This window comes from Rhyacophila brunnea, unplaced genomic scaffold (genome assembly GCF_057557595.1).
Source record: "Rhyacophila brunnea isolate RB1 unplaced genomic scaffold, BYU_Rbru_1.0 scaffold_104, whole genome shotgun sequence".
Taxonomy (NCBI): domain Eukaryota; kingdom Metazoa; phylum Arthropoda; class Insecta; order Trichoptera; family Rhyacophilidae; genus Rhyacophila; species Rhyacophila brunnea.
Genome location: NW_028232757.1, coordinates 1,283,207 through 1,291,150, shown reverse-complemented (window position 1 = coordinate 1,291,150; position 7,944 = coordinate 1,283,207).

The window sequence follows — 7,944 nt, the reverse complement described above, 5'->3', positions numbered from 1 at the left end:
ATATTTTGGCGTATCATTTGCAAAAAATTAAAATTTAAAGGCGATATCCGATAATCTTTTTACTGGTTTTGCTTGAGTGTTAATTAAATATAATATTCTTAATTATACGGATTTTTCTATTTTGAGATCAAATAGCTATGTATATATGTAATGTACATGTAGTATTTCCAATAATTATATAGAAGTATTCTTGTTTTATATTCTAATATCAATATAGAATGTTTATTTTTTATAGTATTTAGTCATAAACACTCGATTGATAAATTTCTATTATTTTAATCGAGTTTAAAAGATCTATCTTACAAAAAAAAAGAATAAATTTCCAATCTTATCATATCCTTTATAAATCTAGTAATATGTATTTATCATAACGTCCGTTATCTACATTTCTTGCACATATGTATTAGTATTTTAAGTGATATTTTGATGTAATATTTACTTGAATGCGAACGGTGTGCAAATGTTATAATTTCGAGCCATCAACAATGTAAACATCTGTAAGAATTCTTTTTTTTACTCTTAAAGTGATCCTCTGTTGCATAAACCCTATAATTTTCGACTTTTTAACGTTATATAGATTTGACCATCGTGTATACAACAGATTTCGTTGGTTAACTGCGGATTTTGGTTAACTGTGTTAGATTATATTGACAGGATTATTTTAAGCTTAAGTTTTTTTCCAAACGGAAAAAAAATACAAAGTACGGTGTGATTTGATTTTTTTTTAATTTAGCTTAATGCATATTATGTTAATTTTAGCGGGAAAGGTCAATTTAAGGTCTCGCTTATAACAGATAGATATGTTCGGTCACCACTTGTTCTTCTATATAATCAAAATTTCATTAAAATACACCTAGATAAATATATGCATGGAAATTACTTATTAGACATTCAAAAATCTTTAAAACACGAAAATCATATTTCTGTTAATTTTGAATAATTTTTTTGTCGATAAATGTTGAAGTTGATTAAGCTCTGAAAAACTATATTGAAATTTTTAGCGAGTAAAATTTTCAGATGTATTATTTATGCAACAGTATGCCTTACATATCAGTCTTTGCAAGATGAGTGATTTTTTTTTAATTTTATATCATTATTTGTTAAAGCCCTTTTCAATAATATTTTCTACTTTACAAAGTTTTATGATATTTATATCCATCTTTTTTCTTGTAAAATTGCATATTCGCATGTTCCGAAAAGTGATATTTTAGCTTTTTCTTCGATTATCTATTGAATTCATTCAATCAATCGTGACTTTCAAAATCATTATATATAAAATCAATAGAGTTATAAAATATAATGAAATAGAAAGTGATATATCGTAAGCAATGCAACAGATATTGTTTGCTTATTGTAATTTTTTTTCGCAAGATATTTTTTAAACAAATTGTATATAAATAAAGCTGTACCAAAATATTTACACTGTTCATATAGATTTGGTATTGTTCTATGGCCACTTCATATCTGATTCTGCAAAAAATATATATTATCACGAAAAAAATATGCCTAGGCACTTGGAGATGTTGTTTTTCTGCTACTTACATTAGAATGTAAAATATAACTAAAAAATGCGGGTTCTTATTAAAGTCAGAGTGAAAATAAAAATAATATAACTATATGTTATGTCCCTTTTTTTGTTTCTTCTTCTACCGTGAAAAACCATGTTTTTTTATGGAATAATTATTTCTTCTTCTTTGTCACTTATTGTTTCCTGTCATACTAATTTTGAACGATTTCGATTATTTTCTAAAGGGTATAAAAATGAATCAAATTTGGAAATTAGACATCTTTTGCAATGATTCATGGATTAGTTCTTACATAATTAATCGGATATAATTTTTCTTCTTAAGCATAATTCAGGATTCATATTATATATAAATCTAGTATAAAGATCATATTTACTTCTTAAAGAAGCTATAACTTACATCATTTATGTCAGAATTACAGTGTATCGAATTATTAATATTTTATGGGGACTCTTGGTGTGTAAAAAAAATATTTTCTCTGTTTAAAGTTTATAATTTATGTAATAAGGATTGGCTAGAGCTTTCTTTTTCGCAAATCATATTTTGAACATACAAAAAGTATTGATTAGCCTTATTTTAATTTTTTTCTGATATTTAACATTCTATAGAACTGTCATCTGTTTCATAAGTTTTCAAAGTTTATTTTTATTCACATTTTTTTTTGATTTCAGGGTTTTCTTTCTTTTTTATAGGTTATTATATTTATTAAAAGTTATAATACAAGATTAGCAGTTTATCAGAATAGAATAGTTGTCTGTAAAATTTAAAATTTTCCTTTAAGCAATTTCTTATCTTAAAAACAAATTAGTATATTGGTGCCGTAGCTTTTTTTATACTATTTCTCTCATGCAAACATATATTATATTGTTCTTGATGCTAATTTATATTTGCTATGCAAATTTCTTCTATAAAACATATATTTACATATATGACAGCATTTTTTTTTACTGGAATTAGCTTTAAATGTGAATTTGAATATTATAATAAATTTTATGGTACTGTGGAAATAAATATTTTGTATTTCTAAAATCTTTACAACTTAACACTAATATTTTTCAGAAAATTACAAATTGATTCAAAAAAAAATGAATATATTTTCTGAATCTTTTTTTTCTTTTATCAATTTGGATACTAATGTTTTACATTATAAATAAAGTTCTATACAAACCTTTATAGCCATTTATCTACGAAAATATTGTATTTGCATTGTTTTATGTACAATAACGGAAACTGTCTTTTCTATATTAAAATGATTGTTGGTGCGAAATTTTAGATAAAGTATGAATTAAAAAGGCTGATATCTAAAGTTTTTTTTTTGCATAAATGTTCGGTGATGTAAATTTTCTTAATATTAAATAGTAGATTTACAGTTTAATTCATCATTTTTTAATAGAATTTTTATGTTTTATTGCAATAGATTGTCTCTATTGTATCAATTAGTGTAGTTTAGCTATATTTAGTGAAGAGGATGATTTTTCAGTGTCAATATCTCTTACAAGATTTTTTTAATTTAATAAATTTTGAAAATTTAAATAAAATTACCATTTTGCTTTTTTATAGATGTTATTTTAAAGAATAAACCAAACCCTTTGATATGGTAAAAAATTATGTTAACTTATTAAAAAAAAATGATGTAGTCATATCACTTCAAAACATGGTACACAATCGGACAAAATAACCTCGGTATATTTGATGGTTCTACTTTTTTGTTTATTTACTTTAATAGTTTATATATAGAAAATCGGATTTTTTTCGTTTAATAGAACATCATTTAATCGGGCTTATTTAATTATATACTATATAAGAAAAATTTTTAGTTGTGTTATGCATAATAATAAAAAAATCCATTTCATTTGATCTTGTGTTTAAATTAATTTTGCGCTAAAATTTTGATTTTAGGATAGCATTTCGTATTATAGTTTGTGAATTTTTCTTTAAGCTGTATTGGAATATTTCACATTGAAAAAATTCTCTATGAAAATATCTTTCACCTCTTGACATGATTCCATTTTTCGTGACTTAATTACAGAATCTATCACAAAAAAATATATTATTGGGCAATTTTTTTTTGTAATGTTCACTAACATTCTGAACATTTACGTTTGGAAGTTAAATTATATTTTTCATAAAAAAATAGCATCTATTGTGAAATTAATAATCCTTCGGACTTGGCTATGCAAATATTTATGATTTTTCTTTTAATTTTTATCTAAATTTATATTATAACCCAATAAAAATCAAATTTTATACTAAAAAAAAGTCTATAATGTTTATACATACATCTGTATAAATAATTATATAGATAATAAATAGTGTATTAATGTGATTATTCTAAAAAATAGTGTGAAAGAAACTAACTATATCTTCCCATGAAGTGTTAAACTTTTTTATTATCATATGATTTAGAAAAAATGCTAATTTGGCAGCTTTAACAGTTATGTAGTTGTATTTTTGCAGCTTTTAAAATATTTAAAGCACATTTACTGCGTATTAAATATGAATGTGCGCCATAATACTTTTTAAATTTATCTAATCTAAATTTATGTTTAATGGCTATTAGTTTAGTGTAGAAGACCATTAAAAGAAAAGGAAAAAGAGAACGAAGAAAAAACGAATAAGTTAAAATAAATATAAAAACCTTTATAATAATGCGAATTCAAATATATAATGGAATATGAAGATATTTTATATATCAAATTTCGATGAATTCGTATCAAATGTAAAATTATATAACCTAATAATCAAAGAAAATTTTATCATTTATAATACCATAAGTCGTTATATTTACATTAATACCTGAAATTTGTAATTTTTTGTTGTTTTTAAAATATACTGCTCAAATTGTTAGCTTTGTAACTTGTATCAATGTAATTCTTATTTTATATATGTTTAGAAAAATCATAATTGAAATATTACTTTTTTATTTATTAAAGTGATAATTTTTTACGTAAAGATATCTTAATAATTCCGCATTTTCTTTTTTTTTGAAATAAGTTATGTGAATACTTTGATTTATTTTAATGGCAAGAGTCTATAAGTGTTGTAAAAAACTGCTGTATATCAGCTTACCTTCTACTTTTATTTTCTGTTGGCACTGATTTTTTTTGCTTCGCCTATTGTGAATATAATATATAAATAGGTCACCTAATATGTTAAAAATTCACACACTTCCGACTTTATATTTTTAAAAAATCAAACTTAAAAGTAATATCATCATATAAATTAATAAAAAAAATATATCTTGACCCATAACCAAGGTATTTTTATGATTATAAAACTTCTATTCTATATACCATGCCTAAGGGATTAATTTTTTGCAAATCATAATTGTAAAAAAAAATTATACTTTAGAAAAAATATACTTGTTTCAAAAATAGATCTTTTCTACAGGTGAAATAGGTTTGTATATATTTCATATTCGAACAAGATTGATTCATATTTATAATTAGCCCTGTACATAGAGAATTTTAAAATACATCATTTTATAAAGAAGATGTAGTGCTAGTTATATTAATAGTACCCAAAGGTCTTATCTATAAATGCAAAAATAATTTAATTTTTTTCTGAATATCGAATTATAGGTTTTAATCTTGTAATTATTAAAAGAATAAGCAAAGAATATATTGATAAAAATCTAAATAACGCGAGAAAACTATAAATGACCATATTGATATTCAACTAAAATACCACGCTAAAAATTTTATTGCATATTTTTTATGAATAAACATAAGGTTTTTTTTACTACAATTTACGTTTTCTATATTTATATCATTTTTTATCTGTCAAAACTACGTATTATAAGACGAAAAATATAAAATCTTTATAATTCACTATTTTGTTCTTGCAAAAAAAAAGTATGTAAAAGATTTTGAATATATATTTTTATAATATTGAAAAAACTTATTTCTTATACTATTTTAAATCTAATATTTTAAATTGTGCATTCTAATAGATATCTGACAGCTTTGAAACTTTTAATAATATGTGTGTAAAATAGCATGTCAGTTTTGTCAAAAAATTTATGACTAATGCATATCTTATCAGCTTATTCATATAATATCTTCTGTGATATAGATATAAGCAGTTTTTGTATTTTTTACACATTGAAATCGTAGAAAATCGAATATAACCGCATAGATGTAATTTAATTCCAAAATTTTCAAATTTACGTATGTCGGCGTACAATGTCTCTCTGTTAAACAAATTAGAAAATACGGTCCGTTAAAATCTAAAATGCGCGTTAATAAATAGATAAATATCAATAATTTTTTAAATAAGATATTGACCTACCAGAAACGCACATTCTTATTTTTTTTCATTGCATATTAATATAAAACATATAAAAAAGTTGTTTAATTGTATTAATTGCTTCGGAACAAAATATTACATGAAAATAGCCAAAATTGTTATGCTAATAACGTACATCGTGGGTATTTGAATCCCATTATTTTTCTTGTAAATTTTACACGTGCCTAATAACATCAAACGAGCATAGGATAAAAAATGTATAAGGTACTAATAAGAACATAAGTGTCCGAAAATGTAATAGAAAGTAAATTTTATACGATTATTAGATTATTTCCCAAATTAATTCATTTGATACATAAAATGACCAACAAAATAATTAACACAATCTCAATATGTTAAAATACAATATACTATTGCATTCGATGACATATATTGATGAAATTTTTGGTTTTAAGGTATAAAGCTTTGTTTTATTTTATAAAAAACTTTGAAAAAATATTTTTAAAAGAATTACATCCTTTTCAGTTATATGCATGATAAAATTAGAGGTATTACGTATCTCTCATATTAATTTTTTTTCGAATATGTGATACGAATAACTGTATTTTATAGTATAAATATCCTATTTTTATGATATATAATCTAAAGGCTGGTAGAATTTTTTTGTGATTTAGCAGTATAAAATTTTTTTATAAACGATTTCATAAAATTATCAACTTAAATTAATTATTTTTATGGAATTTTTACCAAAACTTTTAGTTATTTTATAACATTGAAAAATTAACATTTTTTCCAATCGTTTTATTTTAAATCTAATAACAGCTGAATGTTAAAATGCTATTTTACAGTAAAAATTCAATGTAAAATACGATAAATTTTTTTCATATTTTTTTTTTCCTTAGAAATTGCAAGAATTTATTTAAAATTGTCGAAAAACTCATTTTCAAATATAAAGAGGGTTATAAAATTTTAGAAACTCAGTTTTTATTCATTTTTGTCGTTGAAACCCGCTGATAAAATGCATAGAAGAAAAAAGACATGAAAAATCGAGTGAGAGCATAAAAATTTTTGAAAAATTACTTCATTTTGTTCTTTTTGAACAATAGAACACATTGATCCATCTAAATCAAGATTTGAATACCCGATATTTAAATCGTAGTCTTTTTGTTCATATAGAAACTCCTTTTCAAGCTTGGTTTTAAGTTTTACAAAGTCACCGAAAATTTTTAAAATTTTCTGTATAAAATGATCATGATGTGTAATCAATAAATCAACGCAAACTCTATTCAATTCAGACACCTTTATTTTTTTCGTAATAACATGAACTATATAATCAAAAAAATCGAAGATCATAGATTTAATGCTTTCTTGATTTTTTTTTGATTCAGTTATAGCAATTAAATGTTCATTAAATGCATATTTATGTTTCATTTCAAATGTTTTACTAAAATCTATATGACTATTTTCATTATTATTCCATCTTCTAAAGTCTTCCAGTAAATCCTCGATATTAACATTTGTTATTTTTTTCCTTTTCGATGGACGTTTTTCTTTTTTACTTTTCTTAAAAAATAGCATTAGTTTACGAATGATTTTTTTTATCGTAATTTTCATAGTTAAAATGGTCTTCGTAATTTTAATGTGGATGTTTTGATTGATTTTAGACGATTTTTTAATTTTGAAAGCCAGTGAAGTTTTTTCTTGGTAATAAATTTTGGTTCTATTTGTATAAACTGATACACAAGAATATGGGTGGTTTATATTCATCGGATAGTGTTTTATACTTCTAATGATCCCATGTGGTTGACCATGAATTTCTTGCTTATAGAAATTATCTTCTCCATAATAAAATCTAATTAGATCGAACTTCGTATATAACTTCATGATTATGTTTACAAAGATCCTTTTAAATCGTTTTTGGAATTTAACTAAGTCGCTTAGTATCTTGAAAAGCAAACAATTAATGCTATCATCTGATTTAAATGCAAGATTATGTCTCAAACATTCATTGTTTGAATTGAATCGTAATGTGCTTTTTACTATTATGGTATTTCTTTGCACGTCTTTAATATCTTGTATATCATATTCATATTGACTTTTATTATTGTATCTTTCCTTTGTGATGTAGACTGGGATTGCATATATTGAAAATAAGTAGATGTTCATTTTA